The sequence below is a fragment of the Triticum dicoccoides genome, chromosome 1B (assembly GCF_002162155.2).
Source record: "Triticum dicoccoides isolate Atlit2015 ecotype Zavitan chromosome 1B, WEW_v2.0, whole genome shotgun sequence".
Taxonomy (NCBI): Eukaryota; Viridiplantae; Streptophyta; class Magnoliopsida; order Poales; family Poaceae; genus Triticum; species Triticum dicoccoides.
The window spans coordinates 100,479,199-100,500,171 of NC_041381.1; positions in this window are offsets into that span (position 1 = coordinate 100,479,199).

A 20,973-nucleotide genomic window follows, 5' to 3' on the forward strand; every position below is an offset into this window, starting at 1 on the left:
GAATAATGAGCACCTTCGCAAGTTTTACCCATAGGATGCGGCTTGTCGGGCCCCCAGCAAGTCACCTTTTGTATGAGCCTTCCCGGCAAGGCATGTAACCCTCTGTACAGAGCCAGGCGCAGACCCTGAGCACAAATAAATGAAGTGTTGACACCCTAAGTTATAGCATGCATGCTAGGTTGAGTCTCTTCTTCGTTAGGGTTGATAGTGCTTACTGGCGACTAACTCCTAGCATAGAGGTTGAGTCTGTGTCTCCTTGTTCTTCTCTTTTGGTTCACAAGATGCATGAGCATATTTGCTAAGCCATGTGGGAATAAGAAGAACAAGTTGGTGTCCGGCCCCGGCAAGCCAAAGTTGCCGGGGACTAAGATACCAAGACCCGACCGGGCAAGCCAAAGTTGTCGTGGAAGGGCCACAGATTCAGATAAGTTTTTCATTCTCTACCTTACATTCCCGTATGGTACGAGGGGCGTATGAAACCTCATCTTGTTTTTAAGCCACTATCGGTGTCAAAACCGGCGGATCTCGGCTAGGGGGTCCCGGACTATGCGTCTAGGTGGATGGTAACAGGAGACAAGGACACGATGTTTTTACCAGGTTCGGGCCCTCTCGATGGAGGTAAAACCCTCCTCGTGCTTGATTAATATTGATGATATGGGTAGTACAAGAATAGATCTACCACGAGATCAGAGAGGCTAAACCCTAGAAGCTAGCCTATGGTATGATTGTTGTTCGTCCTACAGACTAAAACCCTCCGGTTTATATAGACACCAGAGAGGGCTAGGGTTACACAGAGTCGGTTACAATGGGAGGAGATCTACATATCCGTATCGCCAAGCTTGCCTTCCACGCCAAGGAAAGTCCCATCCGGACACGGGATGAAGTCTTCAATCTTGTATCTTCATAGTACAGGAGTCCGGCCAAAGGTTATAGTCCGGCTATCTGGACACCCCCTAATCCAGGACTCCCTCAGTAGCCCCTGAACCAGGCTTCAATGACGACGAGTGCGGCGTGCTGATTGTCTTCGGCATTGCAAGGCGGGTTCGTCCTCCGAATACTTCATAGAAGATTTTGAACACGAGGATAGTGTCCGGCTCTGCAAAACAAATTCCACATACCACCGTAGAGAGAATAATATTTGCACAAATCTAATATGCTGACGCATTCCGCAGCGTGACATCACGCCACGACCAAGCCTTTATTCGAATCGTTTTACTGTCCCTCCTCAGCGCGTTTAGCGAGGCGGTTTCCTTGGCACGTCTTGTCAAAGCAGAGATCATGTCCCCTTATTCCGGGATTCTCATCAATACGGGCATGGGTAACCCAACTGTGCCATTAATCATGGCGCTTGGGAGATAAGCGAGTTTTACCAGGCTGGTGAGGGCACGTAGTTTCATTCGCCCATATAAGGGGATAAGGATCCACCTTTTTCATCTACGCCTTCTTCCTCCTTCGCTTATCCATTTCCGCGTACTCGAGCTCCAGCGCCCAAGTCCGCACTTCCCACCTCAACCTTCTCCAACCATGTCCGGAGCGGGAGGCAAGTGGATGGCCTCCTCCGTCACGGAGGGGCACATCAAAAAGTTGAGGAAAGCCGGATACTTGTGCAATGACGTTGCACACCGGCTCCCAGACAAGGGGCAGCTCATCCCCACCCCTAGGCCCCATGAGAGGGTGGTGTTCCTCCCCCATTTCCTCCGCGGACTGGTCTTCCCACTCCACCCATTTGTCCGGGGGCTCATGTTCTACTACGGCCTGGATTTCCATGATCTGGCCCCGAACTTCATCCTCAACATCTCGACGTTTATCGTTGTGTGCGAGGCCTTCCTCCGCATCAAGCCCCACTTCGGCTTATGGCTGAAGATCTTCAATGTCAAGCCGAAGGTAGTGGGTGGCCAGCAAGCGGAGTGCGGAGGCGCCATGGTGGGCAAGATGCCCAACGTCACATGGCTCGAGGGCTCCTTTGTGGAAACCATCAAAGGGTGGCAATTGGGGTGGTTCTACATCACCGAGTCGCGTGACCCTGAATGGGCAGCGGCCCCCGAATTCTGATCTAGCATCCCACACGGCTCACCTCCTGGAAAGAGACGGGCCTGTCGTGGGGTAATTCAGGAGAGCTGACCGGACTCCAAACCTTCGTCCAAAACTTGATGGACAAGAAGGTTAAACTTGTCAACATAGTCCAGGTCATGCTCTTCCACTGGATCCTCCCGTGTCAACGATGGGCTTTTAACTTGTGGGAGTTCGACCCAGCCCAGCACCAAACTTTGTCCAGGATCTTTGACACAACGCACGAGGATGCCTGGAAGGTGCTATTCAAGGGTGCCGAGGTTCCCCCTCCCATTACCGAGGATCGCGGATTCTGTGCGAAGCGCCAAGCGAGCGCAGTAAGCTTGTTTTACCCATTGCAGGTTACTTGTTTTTCATAGTTTGACTCTATGCAGGATCTAAGCTCCCTTTCCTTTGACATGACTGGCAGAAGAAATCTGGATAGATCGACTGTCCGGCTCCTTTGCCCGAAGGCCCAGCAGATGCCCGCTTGGCGAAGCTGATGGTCCCGGCACCTCACGTGGTGCCGAAGAAGAAGGCCACAGGAACTCAAAAGAGTTCCCAGCGCCTGGTAGTGTCAGATTCATCATCCGATGACTCCGAAGCGCACTCCTCCCACGAAGGCGAGGAGGAGGAAGAAGAGGCCTCCTCCCCTCCAACAGGGGGAAGAAAGGAAAGGAAGGCCTCCCCAACTAGGGGGCCAGAGGGTCCAAGAAGGGAAAGACCATTCCTCTGGACTACTCCACCAACGCCGACGACGGCGAAGAGGAGTGGCCATCCAGGGCCAAGCCCCTGGCAAAATCGTAAGTATCCGGATACCAGAATAACTCATGGCGTTCCTTTATTGCACAATATCTTCTAATTCCGAATATAATCATGCAGTCCGCCCCATGCCCGGCTCAACGCTTCATCGAGCGGCTCCCTGGATTCGTCGGATGTGAATAGTCTTTCACTCCCGACCGCTACCTCCCCTCGCCCTATGGGCGATGCCGAGGTGGAGTCCCAAAAGGGGCCAAGCCAGGAGGAGGTGGTCCTGGAGGCGCCGCAAGGCGACCTCCTAGACTCCAGGCGCAAAGGGGATGAAACCCCAAAGGGCTCTAAGTCCGGCCCTAGGCCAGATACCGCACCGGAACCTTCAGTGGTTCTGGAGTCCGGCAGGCGGCCCCAAAGTAATAAGGGCAAGCCTACGACGCCGGTGACCTCTGTCCAACCGGAGGTACCGGACAATTTGCTGGAGGTGCTTAACGGCGCCTCCATCGACGAGGAGCACCGCACTATTATGAGTGTGGTGATCCAGAAGGTTCAGTCCACCAAGAGCGGGCTGACGGAAGCCTGTGCCAGCCTTCTAACAGGCTTTGAGGTATGTATAAGATATGTAAAATATTACCGCATAGACAGTAGCCCCTGATGCTCAGTTTGGTGTTTGGAAAGAAAAGTCGGACTGAGGATCTAAAAAGATATACGCAGGAGTCTAACGTAAGTATGTCAATATGGGAATGCAGGCTACACCGCTGACCTCTGCCGCACTGACTGCAGAGGTCGATGCATTAAAGCAGAGCCTCGAGTGGTCCGAGAACAAGCTCGACCTTGCCAAGAAGCAGCTCGAGGACAAGGAAGGTAAGTAATACCTTATGTAAGTATATATAAAAAGATCTTGTTGCAAATAATGACAGGACCAACGTGGTTATTACAGGGGCCACAACCGAGGTGGCGACCCTGAAGGAAGCGATGTCCAAGGCCGAAGACAATGCGGCCGTGGAGCGCACCGAGCGAGAAAAACAGGAGGCGCGGGTGGCGGAGGTGCAGCAAGAGCTCCACGCTCTTGTGAAAAAACACGAGAGTTTGGAGCTTGACTCAAAGAATCGAGAGTCCAAGCTTGTCGCGGCCCTTGAGAGCGCCAAATCTGCCAAGGCCGAAGCCCAAAAAGCCCTCCAGGAAATTGAGGCGATGAAGAAGATAGCGTCGGGTAAGGCATTCTTTATGCAAATCAAGCACGTGAAAGTGAATTGCTTGTTACTTACCTGAGTCCGGAGCTCTCCAGGAGCATTCGCAGATCTGCCCCGCAGTGTGTCCGACGCTGCCGCATTCTACCAAGCCGAGGATGGGAGCTCGACGGAGAAGGTGTTCTGGTCCCAGTATGTTGAGGCCGGACACCCGGTGCCCTTGAGCGACCAGCTGAAGCAGCTGGTCGAGCTCCATAAGGTAGCTGAACAGGCCATGAAGGGCCTTATAGTCCGGCTATGGCCTGGGGAGGTCATGCCTGGGAGCTACTTTAGGCTGGTGAGGCGGCTGGTGGATGCCTGTCCATGGCTTGAAGTAATCAAGCACTCCGTGTGCATCGAAGGCGCCCGTAGGGCCCTTACCCGTGTTAAAGTACACTGGGGCAAGCTGGATGCTGAGAAGCTGGTGACAGATGGGCCACCGGAGAAGAAGGAGCATCGCAAGCCCGAGATTTATTATGAGGGCGTCCTGAAGGGTGCACGCCTTGTGGCGAATGAATGTGCCAAGGATGTAATTTTTGAGTAAACTCGCTCATGTTTATCCTGTGCGCTGAAAACTTGTTCATATGTGCTAAGCAACGTTTTTTGAATTTCAAATATTACCTTCTGTGCGGCCGTTTATTAAATCTGAGAGATGGCGAGTCGTCGGCTTCTACCCCCATGCCACGAGTGCTGGGATGTTCGAGATAAACCTGAGCGCTCTTGTTCCCATTCTTGCGTCCTTCGAGGGAGGCGCTCGTCACAACGAACAAGGCAATCAGACTATAATGCTTTAGCACTCTCACTTAGCCATAGAATTCTATAATTTTAAATTTTGGCGAAGCCCCTACTATTCGGAAGACCGAGTTCGGGGCGCTATCCACGCCTAGGCCGGACAAAACCAGCTCCTCGCTCTAAGCGGCATAAGTCTTTAGGGACTCGAAACCTCTCGAACAGCGACCAGCTCTCGCCCTATCATGATGGCCAGTTTTAGCTTTCTCTACTGAGGTGCTTAATCCAGCTCAACCGGGGCACAATCGCAGTAGTTCTCACAGCGCTACCTTAGTCGATATAACGCAACGTAAGGTACCAAAACATGGGAGCCGGGCAAACCCAACTATTAACCCAAGACATGATTCGGAGCCGATGCATATAATGCTATAAGTTCGGGGTGCTGCACTCATGAGAGTGTTCGGACTTCTCACACCATGTTCTGGGGTACTTAAGCCTCTGGTGTATTGGCCGTACCAAGTGTACGGTTGCATAATGTCATAACTGAACATATTTACATAAAAAATGAATGCAATAATAGACAAGAGCTATGTATTGTTTATTAAGGGGCTGCTGTGAAAGCAGAATGATACAAATAGTGCGATAAGCAAGAGATGGGATTATTTGACATGTCCCCCTCCAGGGGCAAGCTGCGAAACTTTATGTAAGACAGGTATTTAGCTCGTTATAGAGACCACATGGACATTCGACGTAGCTTGCTGCCTCCCTAGCTGTTGCATCGTGTGTCCAACGATTGTACTGCCGGATAGGCCTTCCGGAGAGTGGAGTCCTGAAAGTAAGAAGAAAAAGGCATGACAAAATCGGGAGCCCCTAGTGCGGTTGAGCCGCATCGTGGGCGTGCCGTGGTTGTGCCCCTCCCCTCATGCCCATGGTATTTCCAGAGCGTAATTATATACGCGTAGTACTGGTTTCACAATTTCGCGAGGGCTGGGGTTGGGGCCGCATTGCTACACTTTCTCGGAACATGCCATGCGGTCTTGCTGTAGGTTACTTCGGGCGCGCTTGACGGTGTCCGGACGTTTAATAGCCAGACTGGAGAATTGCCTTGAGAGGCTACATTGTACTTCCACCGCGAGGGCCACCGTTTGCTCCTCCGTTCGGAGAGAGCGTTCGGTGTTTCCATTGAACGTAATGACTCCTCGAGGGCCTGGCATCTTGAGCTTGAGGTATGCGTAGTGCGGCACCGCATTGAACTTTGCAAATGCGGTTCGTCCGAGCAGCGCGTGATAGCCACTGCGGAACGGGACTATGTCGAAGATTAACTCCTCGCTTCGGAAATTATCCGGGGATCCGAAGACCACTTCGAGTGTAACTGAGCCTGTACAGTTGGCCTCTACACGTGGTATGACGCCTTTAAAGGTCGTCTTTGTGGGTTTAATCCTTGAGGGATCTATGCCCATTTTTCTCACTGTTTCCTGATAAAGCAGGTTCAGACTGCTGCCGCCGTCCATAAGGACTCTAGTGAGGTGAAATCCGTCAATGATTGGGTCTAGAACCAATGCGGCGAATCCGCCGTGGCGGATGCTAGTGGGGTGGTCCCTTCGATCAAAAGTGATCGGGCAGGAGGACTATGGGTTGAACTTTGGGGCGACTGGCTCCAACGCATATACGTCCCTTAGTGCACGCTTTCGTTCCCTTTTGGGGATGTGGGTTGCGTATATCATGTTCACTATCCGCACTTGTGGGGGAAGCCCTTCTGTCCCCTATTGTTCGGCGGCCGGGGCTCCTCCTCGTCATCTCTATGCAGCCCCTTGTCTCTGTTTTCAGCACTTAACTTGCCTGCCTGCTTGAACATCCAACAATCCCTGTTGGTGTGATTGGCTGGTTTTTCAGGGGTGCCGTTTATCTGGCATGAGCGATCGAGTATTCGGTCCAAACTGGACGGGCCCGGAGTACTTCTTTTGAATGGCTTTTTCCGCTGACCGGGTTTAGAGCCTCGGAATCCGGCATTAACTGCCGTATCCTCAGCATTGTCGCCGTTAATGCGGCGCTTGTGTTTGTTGCGACGTGACCTGCCATTGTTGTCCTTGGTATCCGAATTACCAGGGCTCGTGGTCATGTTATTACTACGAGCTAGCCATCTGTCTTCTCCCGTGCAAAAGTGGGTCATGAGTGTTGTGAGGGCTGCCATGGATTTCGGCTTTTCCTGTCCTAGGTGCCGGGCAAGCCATTCGTCACGGATGTTATGCTTGAAGGCTGCGAGGGCCTCTGCATCCGGACAGTCGACAATTTGATTTTTCTTAGTTAGGAACCGTGTCCAGAATTGTCTGGCCGATTCCTCTGGCTGCTGAATGATGTGGCTTAGGTCATCGGCGTCTGGTGGTCGCACATAGGTGCCCTAGAAATTGTCGAAGAATGCGGCTTCCAGGTCTTCCCAGCAACCAATTGACTCTGCTGGCAAGCTGTTGAGCCAATGCCGAGCTGGTCCTTTAAGTTTGAGTGGTAGGTATTTTATAGCATGTAGATCATCACCGCAGGCCATGTGGATATGAAGGAGATAGTCCTCGATCCATACCGCAGGATCTGTTGTGCCATCGTATGATTCGATGTTTACGGGTTTAAAACCCTCGGGGATTTGATGATCCATTACTTCATCTGTGAAGCATAGTGGGTGTGCGGCACCTCTATACTGGGCTATATCACGTCGTAGCTCAAGTGAGCTTTGTCTGCTGTGTTCGGCCTGGCCGTATTTGCCATATCCGGCATGACGGTTATCGTTAGGTGCCGTGGGGCGCCCACGCGATCCGTAGATCGATCTTGTTTGCCTTGCCTTGTCCTCCAATATGTCTCGCAGGTCTGGCGCATATCCCCGTGCCTTTGTATTTTTTGAGCGACGCCGGGGTGCGGCTTGAGTGGAGGGCCGAGAGGCCTCTCTGTCGCCGCTACGAGGTGGCCGGTCAGCCGCGTTGTTCGCTGGTGATGTAGGTTTAGGTGCTTCCTCCTCTAATCGGGGTAGTAGCCTGCGCTTTGGGTAGCTCTTGGAGGGGCGTTCGAGTTCGTACTCTTCGGCCGCAAGGAATTCAGTCCATCTGTCGGCTAGCAAGTCTTGGTCAGCTCTAAGCTGCTACTGTTTTTTCTTGAGGCTGCTCGTCGTGGCAATAAGCCTGCGTTTGAAACGCTCTTGTTCGACGGGATCCTCGGTCACGACAAATTCGTCGTCGTCGAGGCTTGCCTCGTCTTCGGAGGGAGGCATGTAGTTATCGTCCTCTACCTCTCTGTCTGCCGCTCTCTCATGAGGGCTAGCTTCTCCATCCTCTTGTGCTGAATCCTACTGGAGGAGGTTGTCTTCAGCACTGTCCGGGGTGTTATTATCTCCCGTGCCGGAATCACCGTTTTTGCTTTGGCGGGATTTAGAGCGGCGCCGCTGACGCCGGCGCTTAGGCTGCTTCTTGGAGGGGTCATCCTCCGTTGTTCCGTCGCCATTCCCTTCTTTTGGGCTGTCCACCATGTATATGCCATATGACGAGGTGGCCTTCCAGTGCCCTATAGGCGCTGGTTCTTGGTCGTCTCCTTCATCGGCGTCCATACCGTCGATGTCTTCGGAGTCGAAGTCGAGCATGTCGGTTAAATCATCGATAGTGGCTACAAAGTGGGTGGTGGGTGGGCTTTGAATTTCTTCGTCGTCCACATCCCAACCTTGCTGACCATACTCCGGCCAGGGCTCTCCTGATAAAGAGAGATATTTTAGTGAATTCAGAATGTCGCCGAAGGGCGAGTGCTAAAAGATGTCCGTGGCGGCGAACTCCATGATCGGCGCCCAATCGGGTTCGATCGGCAGGGGCGTGGGAGGTTCAGAGTCCGGATAGGAGTCCGGCACCTTGGACTCACGAGCTTCGTAAAGGACAAGGCTGGTGTTCGGCTCGATCGCCGTAGAGATTGCAGCCCCCGAGGCGGTGTCCAGCCACCCATCCTCGATTGGCGCAGTCGGCTCCGAGCTAAGGGTCAGAGCGGACGCCGGGGCGGCCTCCTGGGCACTGTTCGGTAGCAGAGCTAGATCATGCCCATCGTGACAGTGCGGCGCGCCCAGCTGTGGCTCGAATCCGTCGAAGATCAAGTCTTCGTGGATGTCAGCCATGTAGTTCAAACTTCCAAATCTGACCTGATGGCCAGGGGTGTAGCTTTCGATCTGCTCCAGATGGCCAAGCGAATCGGCCCGCAGTGCAAAGCCGCCGAATACGAAGATCTGTCCGGGGAGAAAAGTCTCACCCTGGACCGCTTTGTTGTTGATGATCGGAGGAACCATCGGGCCTAAAGATGACGACACAGAGGATCTCTCAATGAAAGCACCAATGTCGGTGTCAAAACCAGCGGATCTCGGGTAGGGGGTCTCGAACTGTGCGTCTAGGCGGATGGTAACAGGAGACAAGGGACACGATGTTTTTACCCAGGTTCGGGCCATCTCGATGGAGGTAAAACCCTACTCCTGCTTGATTAATATTGATGGTATGGGTAGTACAAGAGTAGATCTACCATGAGATCAGAGAGGCTAAACCCTAGAAGCTAGCCTATGGTATGATTGTTGTTCGTCCTACGGACTAAAACCCTCCGGATACCAGAGAGGGCTAGGGTTACACAGAGTCGGTTACAATGGGAGGAGATCTACATATCTGTATCGCCAAGCTTGCCTTCGATGCCAAGGAAAGTCCCATCCGGACACGGGACGAAGTCTTCAATCTTGTATCTTCATAGTCCAGAAGTACGGCCAAAGGTTATAGTCTGGCTATCCGGACACCCCGTAATCCAGGACTCCCTCAGCCACCGTGCCCCCTTTTCCTGTACCCGAAGAATCATTTCTTAGGGCAGAATTTGGTTGTGGCCGCGGCGGCAAAGAAACAGCTGTAGTACCTAACCCTACTTCACCGTTGCCTCCGCCGAAAGCGTGAGAGCGGCTGAGCGGAGCAGGGAAGCGGCAAGGCATGTTGCCGGGTGACGTTGTTTATATTAAAAATAACAAGGATTAATTCCTTGGTATGGGCTTGGCTCACACACAAAGGACCTGGCAAGCACCCTTTTTCATTAATACATCCCATACAAGTACAGATAATATGGAATGTAAACATGAGCAAGGGGATTACAAGTTCTTAATTTAACTAAAGCCCGTAGGCTTACAAATTAAAAAGAGATAAGGTGCCCGTAATCCCTTTCTTGTCCCTCTCCCCAGGAAATGGAACAAGATAGCAGAAGGGCAAAAGGGGCTCCTAGGCAAAGTACAAGCAGCAGAAGACACCAAGAGAACGTCTCGGTGGTCGTCCAGAAGAGGGCTGATGATGATGGCACCAGGAGAAGAACTGGAAGATGAGGCAACGGGCCGGCAATACTCTATGAAGGCGTCGGTGCCATCGTACTCAGACTTGACGGCCCGCCACCCGCCTTATTCGTCTTCTACGGCCCTCCTACGCCAGCCACCCAAGGAGACGACCCCGAGAAGTTCAAGGAGCTCTCCACCCCTGGAAAATCACTCTGCCGGAATAAGAGCCAGGTGCAAATGCTGCTGCTGCCGGCACCGCCCAGCGACGATGAATCCGGCACCTAGTCGGACCCGTCACCTTCCCACCTGACGCTCTCGTCGTCGTTGTCGCTGTCTTCCTCGTCACTCCCGCTCGAGGAAGAATCTTCATCATCGGACGAGCTCTCCACACAGCACTTTAGGCGAGTCCCGAAGTCTCTAAAGACCTTGACGGAGAGCAGGCCATTCTCCATCAGTTTGAAGTAGAGCACGAGCCCTACCATCATGCTATGCATGCGGGTGAAGGTCTTCCACCCGCGACAGAGATACATGACATGAGAGGCTGGGAAGTCGACATCGACTTGTGTGCCACTGTTCCCACAGCCCCTCATGTGCAACCTCAGCGCTTGCGGCGGGTCGAGCTCCATCTCCTGAGCAAATGGGGTGGGGAGACGAAGATGGCGACGCGCTGGCCGGTGCAGCCTGATGAAGAATTCATGAGGATGATCCCTGACGTGGCCTTCCATCAGGGGAGGGACTGCTGGCGGAGGCGAGGCCGATGCACCGCCCCGTCCTCCTCTCCCCCGAGCGCCACGGCGGCCTCAGCCTCGCCCCTCCCCCTTCTTCTCGTGGATTTCTCCGCCGCCGCGAGATCTTGGGAAGGATGGATGCGCTAACGGGCGCGACCCTCGACGCCACCGTCGAGGCACCTCTTGCCGTGGCAGAAGAGGAAAAGAAGTCAAGAGGAGAAACGACAGATGGCATAGGGCTGAGGAGAGCCGCCCCTCCCCCTCCCCTCGGGGTCCGTCCGCCACTCTTCGCCAATCCGGCCCATTAAAGCAGCGGCAGGCGGGGCCGCTGACCACCCTCCTCGCCCAATTGAAGATGCGTGAGCATCAACCCATGCACGCACGCCTTCCCATATTACAGCGCCACTCGCCCACCCCACGCCGTGCATGCAGGATACATGGCGCGGGGGGCGGGTGTAGTGGGATACGTGGAACGGCGGCCCTGCGGTTTCCAATGGACACGTAGGCCGCCCCTTCACTATTCACCATGGGATGATGCAAGTGTGCTTCGGTAATCCCCGCACACGACCCCCACGTCGCGCGTTCAACGTGGCTCATGGGAAGCGCAACAGACAAAAAATTACTGCAGTGAAAACCACCCCGCCTGCCCGCGCACCATTCTAGGCCTAGCCCAACAACGCGTGGTGCTTATGTGTGGCCCAGTCCCGGGGGCTCCTGTCGGTGTACTGAAGTAGGGGCACTACTTTGTACCCCTTACTAGGTGCACGGGTAGTCGGAGCCGCGCGGCCACGACCACACCAAGCAGGGCAAAGGGAAGGGTCGAAGCCGCAGAACAGTCAACGCAACACCAAGACCAGAAGACCAAGAGGGCAAGGTGGTTCTCCCCGGCAAGAGCCTTGCCGGGGCAACCTCCACGGCCCCGGCAGGAGCCTTGCTGGGGCAACTTGCCCAAACCCCCGCCAGCAGAATGCGTCGCCCTTGAGCCCAAGATCTCCAACCTCATCGGGACCAGGGCTCGGGAGGCGTTTCTGTGGTGGCATGCAGATCTTTGTGAAGAAAAAGAGCAGAAGACGACGATCCTCGGCAAGATCCTTGCCAAGGAAACCCATGAGACCTCTGGTGACACCCTTGCCGGGACCCTGGCAAGGCCCTTGCCGAGAAACACCTGCGAGGCTACAGCCAGGCCCACGCCTGCCATGATCCCGCCACCACTCCCCATGCAGCTGGCAGCCCACCAGCTAGGCAGGCTCCTGCGTGTCAACAGGAGGCTTCTAGGCCAACTCAGCAACGCCTTCGTGGTGGCATGCAAATCTTCATTAAGACTTCTCCACCGCGCCACCTCAGCTGCCTGCCAGCTTACATGGCACCACGCTTCCCGCTGGCTCGGACGCGTGTCGGAGCAGGGCGGAGCGGTGAAGGACGGGACGGGGGTTCGCATTTAATGCGCCTTGTCCCGTATGGCTAGCGATAAGCCTAGCCACAGTACTCCGATGCCACCTCCTGTGTGCCACTGTGGCGATCCCCTTTCCTATAAAAGGAGGCCCAAGGCATACTGGAGAGGGATTCGGACCCCTGAGCAAGTGACCCGTTGTAGCTAGCTCAAGAAAAGCAAGAACACTCAAATAGACACCTAAAGCAGGACTAGGGTTTTACGCACGTTGCGGCCCGAACCTGGGTAAACGACCCATGTGCTCTGAATTGGCCACCGATCCTGCTCTCCTCTCAACCCCGCGCCCCGCAACCATAGTAGGGATCCTAGTTAATCCCATAGGTGTCGTTTCCACCGACATCTTTCCCGGCCTGCCTGCCTATGATCTCAGGTATTGAATGCAAGATATTATCCTAATGGGTCCCTAGAGGACACTGTATTTTCAGCAAACGCTTCTCCCACGTGGCATGCTATTCAGCATGGCCTTGAGCTGCTCAAGCAAGGACTAATCTGGCAGGTGGGCAATTGTGAGAGCATCCGCATTTGGCGGGACCCGTGGTTACCATGACCAATGACCAACATGCCTATCACTCCACGTGGCACATGCCGGCTACGGCGAGTGTCCGAGCTCCTGGATGGAAACGGCCGGTGGCGGGTGGATCTTATACAACAACACTTCACCATCCTGGACATTGAGTGCATATTGACGATCAAGGCCAGCCCATGGGGTCTGGAGGACGTCCTAGCTTGGGCGCCAGACAACCGCGGCATCTTCAGTGTACGTAGTGCGTACAAAACCGCCCTGGATGGGCAAACAAGCACTTTCATGTGCCCCACGAGTAGGGCACGAGACGGCATGCGTGCCGTCTAGAAGGTAGTGTGGGGGTGCCCTGATCCCCCAAAGGTACGAGTATTTGCATGGTGCGTGGCCACAAATTCTTTGGCTACTCTTGAAAATAAGCATAAGCGGAAGCTCAAGATTTCTGACATGTGTGATTTATGTGGTATGGAACAAGAGGACACATTCCATGCCTTATGCAGATGCCCTCTTGCTCCGATATTGTGGAAAGAGATGACCAGTTATGGACGATGCCCAAGATGGAAACCATCGTCAACACTCAAACCGAGTGGATTATCCATCTTCTTGACCGATGTACACATGATGAGCGCCTCCCTATGTTGATGATGTTGGGGAACGTAGCAGAAATTCAAAATTTTCTACGCAACACCAAGATCAATCTATGGAGTAATCTAGCAACGAGGGGAAGGAGAGTGCATCTACATACCCTTGTAGATCTCTAAGCGGAAGCGTTCAAGTGAACGGTGTTGAAGGAGTCGTACTCGTCGTGATCCAAATCACCGGAGATCCTAGTGCCGAACGGACGGCACCTCTGCATTCAACACATGTACAGCCCGGTGACGTCTCCCATGCCTTGATCCAGCAAGGAGAGAGGGAGAGGTTGATGAAGACTCCATCCAACAGCAGAACAACGGCGTGGTGGTGATGGAGGAGCATGGTAATCCCGCAGGGCTTCGCCAAGCACCGCGAGAGACAAGGAGAAAGAGAGGTAGGGCTGCGCCAGGGAGAGGTGGAAACTCTTGTGTTGGCAGCCCAAAAGACCTCAACTATATATAGGGGAGAGGGAGGAGCTGCGCCCCCTCTAGGGTTCCCATCCCAAGGGGTGCGGCAGCCCCAAAATCCATCTAGGGTGGCGGCCAAGGGGGGGAGAGGGGGAAACTTGCCCCCCAAGTAAGGTGGAGGCGCCCCCTCCCTAAACCCTAGGCGCCTTGGGCCCTAGTGGGGGGCGCACCAGCCAACCTGGGGCTGGTCCCCTCCCACACTTGGCCCATGCTGCTCTCTGGGGCCTGTTCCCACTTGGTGGACCCCCGGGACCCTCCCGGTGGTCCCCGTACGTTACCGATAGCACCCGAAACTTTTCCGGTGACCAAAACAGGACTTCCCATATATAAATCTTTACCTCCGGACCATTCCGGAACTCCTCATGATGTCCCGGATCTCATACGGGACTCCGAACAACATTCGGTAACCATGTGTATCTATTCCCTATAACCCTAGCATCATCAAACCTTAATTGTGTAGACCCTACGGGTTCGGGAACCATGCAGACATGAGCGAGACATTCTCCGGTCAATAACCAACAGCGGGATATGGATACCCATGTTGGATCCCACATGTTCCATGATGATCTCATTGGATGAACCACGATGTCAAGGACTCAATCAATCCCGTATACAATTCCCTTTGTCTAGCGGTATTGTACTTGCCCGAGATTCGATCGTCGGTATGCCGACACCTTGTTCAATCTCATTACCGACAAGTCTCTTTACTCGTTCCGTAACAAATCATCCCGTGATCAACCCCTTGGTCACATTGTGCACACTGTGATGATGTCCTACCGAGTGGGCCCAGAGATACCTCTCCGTCACACGGAGTGACAAATCCCAGTCTCGATTCGTGCCAACCCAACAGACACTTTCGGAGATACCTGTAGTGCACTTTTATAGCCACCCAGTTACGTTGTGACGTTTGGTACACCCAAAGCATTCCTGCGGTATCCGGGAGTTGCACAATCTCATGGCCTAAGGAAATGATACTTGACATTTAGAAAAGCTTTAGCATACGAACTACACGATCTTTGTGCTAGGCTTAGGATTGGGTCTTGTCCATCACATCATTCTCCTAATGATGTGATCCCGTTATCAATGACATCCAATGTCCATGGTCAGGAAACCGTAACCATCTATTGATCAACGAGCTAGTCAACTAGAGGCTTACTAGGGACATGGTGTTGTCTATGTACCCACACATGTATCTGAGTTTCCTATCAATACAATTATAGCATGGATAATAAACGATTATCATGAACAAGGAAATATAATAATAATAACTAATTTATTATTGCCTCTAGGGCATATTTCAAACAGTCTCCCACTTGCACTAGAGTCAATAATCTAGTTCACATCGCCATGCGATTAACATTGACAGGTCACATCGCCATGTGACCAACATCCAAAGAGTTTACTAGTGTCACTAAACTAGTTCACATCACCATGTGATTAAGACTCAATGAGTTCTGGGGTTTGATCATGTTTTTCTTGTGAGAGAGGTTTTAGTCAACGGGTCTGCAACATTCAGATCCGTATGTATTTCACAATTCTCTATGTCATATTGTAAATGCTGCTTCCACGCTCCACTTGGAGCTATTCCAAAAGGTTGCTCCACTATACGTATCCGGTTTGCTACTCAGAGCCATTCGGATAGGTGTTAAAGCTTGCATCGACGTAAACCTTTACGCCGAACTCTTTATCACCTCCATAATCGAGAAACATGTCCTTTATTTACTCCAAGGACAATTTTGACCACTGTCCAATGATCCATTCCTGGATCATTCTTGTACCCCTTGACTGACTCATGGCAAGGCACACTTCCGGTGCAGTACACAGCATAGCATACTATAGAGCCTACATCTGAAGCATAGGGGACGACCTTCGTCATTTCTCTCTCTTCTGCCGTGATCGAGCTTTAACTCTTAACTTCATACCTTACAACTCAGGCAAGAACTCCTTCTTTGACTGATCCATCTTGAACACCTTCAAGATCATGTCAAGGTATGTGCTCATTTGAAAGTACCATTTAGCGATTTTGATCTATCCTCATAGATCTTGATGCTCAATGTTCAAGCAGCTTATTCCAGGTTTTCTATTGAAAAACACCTTTCAAATAACCCTATATGCTTTCCAGAAATTCTACATCATTTCTGATCAACAATATTTCAACAACATATACTCATCAGAAATTATATAGTGATCCCACTCACTTCTTTGGAAATACAAGTTTCTCATAAACTTTGTGTAACCCCAAAATCTTTGGTCATCTCATCAAAGTGTACATTCCAACTCCGAGATGCTTACTCCAGTCCTTAGAAGGATTGCTGGAGCTTTGCATATTTGTTAGCGTTCTTCAGGATTGACATAACCTTCTGGTTGTATCACATACAACCTTTCCTCAAGGATATCGTCGAGGAAACAATGATTTGACATCCTATCTACAAGATTTCATAAATCATGCATTAATTGCTAATATAATCCCAACAGACTCATAGCATCGCTCCGTGTGAGAAAGTCTCATCGTAGTCAACTCCTTGAACTTGTCGGAAAACATCTTAACGACAAGTCGAGCTTTCTTAAAGGTGATACTTACCATCATTGTCTGTCTTCCTTTTAAAAATCCATCTGTACCCAACGGCCTTACAACCATCAAGTATTTCTTCCAAAGTCATGGATCCTTTCTCGGATTTTATGGCCTCGAGCCATTCGTCGGAATCCGAGCCCACCATCGCTTCTCCATAGCTCGTAGGTTCATTGTTATCTAGCAACATGACCTATAAGACATGATTGCGTACCACTCTGAAGTAGTACGCGTCCTTGTCGACCTACGAGGTTCAGTAGTGACTTGATCAGAAGCATCATGATCAATATCATCAGCTTCCACTTCAATTGGTGTAGGTGCCACATGAACAACTTCCTGTGCCCTGCTACACAGTGGTTGAAGTGATGATTCAATAACCTCATCAAGTCTCCACCATCCTCCCACTCAATTCTTTCGAGAGAAACCTTTCCTCGAGAAAAGATCCGTTTCTAGAAACAATTAGTTTTGCTTCCGGATCTGAGATAGGAGGTATACCCAACCATTTTGGGTATCCTATGAAGATGTATTTATCCGCTTTGGGTTCGAGCTTATCACGATGATACTTTTCATATAAGCGTCGCAGCCCCAAACTTTCAAGAAACGACAACTTAGGTTTCTCCAAACCATAGTTCAAACGGTGTCGTCTCAACGGAATTACGTGGTGCCCTATTAAAGTGAGTGTGGTTGTCTCTAATGCCTAACCCATGAACGATAGTGGTAATTCGATAAGAGACATCATGGTACGCACCATATATATCCAATAGGGTGCAACTATGATGTTCAGACACACCATCACACTATGGTGTTCCAGGCGGTATTAATTGTGAACCAATTTCTACAATGTCTTAATTGCGTGCCAAAGCTCGTAACTCAGATACTCATCTCTATGATCATACCATAGACATTTTATCCTATTGTCACGATGATCTTCAACTTCACTCTGAAATTACTTGAACCATTCAGTAATTCAGACTTGTGTTTCATCAAGTAAATATACTCAGTATCTACTCAAATCATCCGTGAAGTAAGAACATAACGATATCCACTGCGTGCCTCAGCACTCATTGGACTGCACACATCAAAATGTATTACTTCCAACAAGTTGCTTTCTTGTTCCATTTTACTGAAAACAAGGCTTTCAGTCATCTTGCCCATTGTCACATCCCTAGCTTCTGGCTTTGCACCAGGCTTTCCCTTCATGTGTGCATCATGTTTAAATTTCTCAGAAGTTGAAATGGGGATTGCCTAAACCCTAGCATTAAAGGAATTCACTAGGTTCACCTAAAATATTTTCAGTAAGTCCAAATGGCTTTTAAAAATGTTCATCATTTTTGGAAAATACTGTAAACAGTAGCCAGAGGTGATGCACATTTTTGTCATGACATATTTGGGATCTGAATTAAATCATACTCTATTTTGAATTTGGGCATTTAAATACTATAAAATACTTAAAATGTCCAAATAATCCTAAACTGAAATGTTCCATGTTGGATATATTCTAAACATTGGGCATGCACAGTTTGGTGATTTTTGAAAGTGCCTAGATATTTTTAGTAATGCCACAAACTTACAGAACAAAAGAAAAATAGAAATAAAAGAAAGAGAGAGAGGAAGGACTGACCTGCCCTACCTGGACCATCCCTGTAGCAGCCCAGCTGGGCAAAGCCAGCCCGGCCCACCAGGGGCAGCACTGTCTTCTTCCTCTTGCCAGGAGGAGAAGCAGCTGCATGCCCGGCGCGCAGGCGAGCCGCGCCAGCTCCTCCCTGCCTGCCTGGTTGCCCCCTCATCGCCCTGGATGTTTTCCGCGACGCCACGCAGCCCCCTAGCCCCCTCTCACTCTCTCCCGAACGCTCTCCCCTCCTCTGCTCTCTCCCCGCACGCGCCCGAGCGGAGCCGTCGCCGCCGTTCGCCATAGCCGCAGCCACCGTCTCCCCCTCGCCTCTCCGACATGCCTAGGAGCTCCGCCACATCGTCCCCGACCTCTCCGCCAAGTCAAGCAAGCCGGGATGCACCGCAGCACCGCCCTGTCACCGTTTTCAACCTCGGACCGCCAGAGATCCCTCTCGCCGCCCCGCTCGCTCCGGTGCTTCCCCGAGCACGCCGAGGCCACCTCTGCAACCGCTGTGAGCTCACGGACTGATTACCCCTCCTCCCCTGCTCGTGCTCATGCTCTAGCTCCGTTCCCCACCTCCGCCGAAACTTGCCGCCGCCGCGAATGTTGCCATCATCGTTGCGGTGGGCCAACGCCGCGTATGAGCACCTGGTCGAGTTCCTACTGCCCCGTAGCCTCTGCCCGTGCTCTTCGTTTGCTCTAAATCGAGCTGCAGCCCTGCGCCCGTGCTAGCCCGAATTCCGGCCACCGCCACGAGCTCGACTCCGGCGAGCTCGGTCCACCCCAGCTGCTCCCGCTTGCCCCGTTAGATGCGCCTCGTCGCGCTGCACCCGTAGAGCCTCTCCGCCGCCCATTTGGACACCCGTGGGGGATTTCCGAGCCGCGCCGCCGTCTCAGGCCTCGCCGGCGTCGAGTCGCCGGCGAGTTTGACCCCACTGACCCTGTTTAACCACGGGTGGGGCCCAGTTTGACCCCCCGGGTCAATGACAGGTGGGTCCTAGCACTGCTAATTAATCTAGGGTTAGTACTAATTTAATTAGTTAGACTAATGACACTGACACGCGGGACCCACTGGTCAGGTTTGACCTGGGCTGCCCGTTGACCTGCTGACATCACTAATACGTCATGTTGACGCAATAAATGTTTTTTGGAGTTTTAAATAAATCAGAAATGATTTATTTATTTCAGAAAATATCCAAAACTTCTAAAAGTCATATAAAATCAACCGTAACTCCAAATGAAATAAATTATATATGAAAAATTATCAGAAAAATCCAATCTATCCATCTGTACCATTTTCATGCATGATATAACACTTTAACCTTGCTATTTAGGTGAAACAAGGTAATGCACTAATATGACCTTTTTAAATGGGTTTGCATTTGAATCTTTGGTTCAAATGGACTCATCTCAACCTGTTCTAGCTTGCATTAGCTCAAAACACATTCATATTGCCATGTCATAGCATGCATCATATTGTGCATTGCATTGATCATGTTTCTTCTCTGTTTGCCGGTGTTGTTCCCCCTCGGTAGACGTTGTACCGACGTTGTGATCATTGACACTGATGAAGACTCAATGCTATCTTCAGAAGTGCCAGGCAAGCAAAACCCCCTTGTTCATTCCGATACAATCCTACTCTCTCGCTCCTGCTCTCTTTTATTGCATTAGGACAACAACGATTCATATGTTACTTGCTGCGGTAGCTGAACCCCTTTATCCTTTGCATGACCTGTCATTGCCACAGTAAATAGATGAAACCCACTAGCATGAGTAGGAGTTGTTTGAGCCCTGTTGCGCCTACTCATTCATGCTTGTTTGTCATGCCTGCTACTTCTTAGAGTTGAGTCAGGTCTGATTCAAAGGGGATGAATCAGAGGTGTGTGAACATGTCCTACTGTTGAGAGCTAAGTGTGTGAACATGATTTGGTAAAGGTAGCGGTGAGAGGCCATGTAGGAGTACATGGTGGGTTGTCTCATTGCAGCCATCCTCAGGAACTGAGTTCTGTGTTTGTGATCCATGAACAGCTACTACCACACATTGGGATCCTTAATTGACTCTCTCGACTTATTAATCAACATGATCTCTGTCCAGGAGTTGCAACTAGTTTTTGGTGTTTGTAGGTAGTGTTAGTAGTCTACCAAGTGGCACCCGGTACAGGTGGGCTTGGGACAGACTAGGCACCATGGCACGGTGTACCAAGCGTAGATCCACCCGTCGAGGTGGGCTTGGGAACCCTGCACACATCGTTTGGGGCCGTGAGCGACACCCCGGCCGGATCTCCTTGCGGATGGAACCCGAATAGGCGATAAACCTGGACGAGAGACTTGTGTGATTAGTCAGGTCGTGGCCGACACCCTCGCCAGGCTTCCGCTTGAAGGTTGCCGAGATACATGACATGTACATGGCGGTAAGTGGCGAGAGCGTGTGTGAAGAAGTACACCCCTGCAGGGTTAATATGATCTATTCGAATAGCCGTGTCCGCGGAAAAGGACTTCTGGGTTGCCTGTACAGTTCATAGACAAGTGAAAGTGGATACTCTAAAATACGCAAGATAAGTGTGAGTGCTATGGATGGCGTTCTCGTAGGGAGACGGGAGCTGATCCATAGTGGTGTATTGATATGGTGAATATGTGGACTCGTGTGCGCCACCTCAAAAGAGTTACTTGCAGTCGTAGTTCAGGATAGCCACCGAGTCAAAGCTGGCTTGCTGCAGTTAAACCCCACCATCCCCTTTGTTGATAATGATGCATATGTAGTTAGTTCTGATGTAAGTCTTGCTGGGTACATTTGTACTCACGTTGCTTAATTTATGTTTTTGCAGAGAGACTTCAGTCTCGCTAGTAGTACCGCGTGGACTTCGACGTTTAGCTTGTTACCTCAGCTACGACCTTGTGCCCTTGGCAGGATCTGGTAGATAGTCAG